Source organism: Rhagoletis zephyria, unplaced genomic scaffold (assembly GCF_001687245.7).
Source record: "Rhagoletis zephyria isolate East Lansing unplaced genomic scaffold, Rhagoletis_zephyria_1.1 Rzeph_scaffold_02271, whole genome shotgun sequence".
Lineage (NCBI taxonomy): Eukaryota > Metazoa > Arthropoda > Insecta > Diptera > Tephritidae > Rhagoletis > Rhagoletis zephyria.
In genome coordinates, this window is record NW_016159355.1 from 13,733 (window position 1) to 15,862 (window position 2,130).

Here is a 2,130-nt window from a genome sequence, read left to right on the forward strand (position 1 = left end):
GACATATTCTATTAAAAAATAATACGTCAATAATTAAAATAATAATTAGTTCATTTAATCCTCTAGAAGGATAAAACATATTCACTAGGTGTTGTATACTGTCGTATTGTTGCATGTCGTAAGCATAAAAGTCGTATTATGAAACTTCACACCGTTAAATAATAAAATAATCCAATCAATAAAAGCTAAAGTAATGAACCATTTTTGGAGTTCCCACTTAGAGCTAGATTGTGATATATCTTCCAGAGGGTTAACAACTAGTATACAACTGTAGACTAAAAATCACCAAGCTACGAAACGATTCTTTCTACGTGACAAATAAAATGTTTGTTTATTTTGTGTATTTATATACAGTATCGGTTAATACCATAGCTCCCCGATTTCAAAGTGAAATAGTTTGCCACTTATGTATGTTTATGTATGTTTCATTCTTTATTCTACAAAATCTCAGAACGTGTACATGTTTACATTTTAACAAAAGATCTACTTTATGTACAATCTTACCACGAAAGAAGTTTACAGCTCAGAAGTTCAAATTACGTTACAATAGGGTGGCACAATGCAGCAGTAACAGCCTTCAAACTCGGTTGTTGAATCACCTAACAATAAGGTGACACAACGCAGCAGGATCAGCACAATGTAGAGCTGGTTGAACAAAGTGAAAGTTTTATAGAAATGTATGAATTTTATTCACAACACACATACTTACAAATCGCAATGTTAAATCATACACCAATACGGTGGCACAATGCAGCAAGAGCAACAAACTTGGTTGTTGATTCACCTAGCAATAAGGTGGCACAATGAAGCAGGAACCGACTTCCAACTTGCTGTTGGGATGTGGAATCACCAGGCACTATGGTGCTATGTTCCACCAGGAACAGAACAGTGTAAAGCTGGTTGAGGACAAGCACAACATTTAATAGAAAATGTATAAATTATATGCATGTACATACATACTTACAAATCGCAATGTTGAATTACAAACCAATTTGGTGGTACGTTGCAGCAGGAACAGCAGCAAGGCGCTTTTTGAATGCTCTTTAGTCTTTATTCGGGGCTAGTTAAGGAAAAAGTATTACTTTAACCAAAACTATCGAAAATATAATACAGATAACTTACCAACGCAACTAAAAGTTCCGAAAATTTTACGCAATTTAGTGAGAACGCAGGCGAATGTCAAAGTAAAAAAGGAAACAGAGAAACAGTGTTGCCTACAGTATATTTCTTATTGGAAACACAAATAGGAACTAAAAATAGAGTAAGCAACATTGTAATTTATGATGGCGAATTTTGTCAAATTCGACGCCATATTGGATTACTGATATCACCTTATTTTTATTTCACCATGAGTCCAAGTATGGAAAGCGCCATTTTGTTTGTTTACAGCTGAGATCACCTGATTTTCAATTCTCTCATTCTCCGCACAGAGTTACATTCAAGTTTCAGAAAAAACTTTAAAATCTAAATTGAGAAATATTTTTACCTTCTAATGTTTTTATCATGATTTTTACTGGGCGTAATTGAATCTCAGTCAAATGAGTATTAAGGAGAAGAAAAAATTGAGAATAATAAACAGAAAGGTGCACAGATGGGTGCACAAAAAGTTAAGTTAAATATTATGCCAAGATTCTTAAAAAGTAACCAAATCGATTTTGTTTAATGTTACCGTATAGAGCTCTTTAAATCAATTTTATTTTTTATGAATAAAGGCGCTGGCCCAATGCAGGCTTGCTTTGCACGCCTTGCTGACTTCAATTTGCTTTGATTTACTTTGAAAACTTGCTTGGCCGAATGGTGGCTTGGAACGCTGTCAAAGTAACCAGCTGCCTGGTTGAAAAGTCAATGTCAGTTCCCTTAACGTTAATAATCATTTCCTAGAAAACTCTAGAAAATGTATGAAAAACTTTCAGATTTATTTTTAAATTAATGCGAAATAATGTTTGTATTTAAAAGAAATTATAATAATGATACATACATATCTATATCTACATTTACTAAAAAAAACTATAACTTAAAAAAGCGATTTACTTGAAGAAGAAGTTTTTTCCTCTCGTGTAAAATTTGTAATAGTGAGCTTTGCAACTTTTTACTATAAGATAACGATATGTTAAATATAAATATGGAAAC

The 2,130-nt window shown here is 32.7% G+C and overlaps 1 long non-coding RNA gene across 2 annotated transcripts; it reads right to left on the reverse strand.

Annotated features, from left to right (window-relative positions):
• Nucleotides 1-212: 212 nt before the first annotated feature.
• Nucleotides 213-1,201, reverse strand: LOC108366433 (uncharacterized). 2 transcript variants are annotated; one of them, XR_001848081.1, is made up of 4 exons: nt 1,123-1,201; nt 965-1,060; nt 710-896; nt 213-645 (listed from the first exon to the last, which is right to left on the reverse strand). It is a non-coding gene; the product is annotated as an uncharacterized LOC108366433 (long non-coding RNA). The 2 variants fall into 2 exon arrangements; XR_001848082.1 differs by having other exon boundaries at nt 961-1,060.
• Between the last annotated feature and the right edge of the window lie 929 nt (nt 1,202-2,130).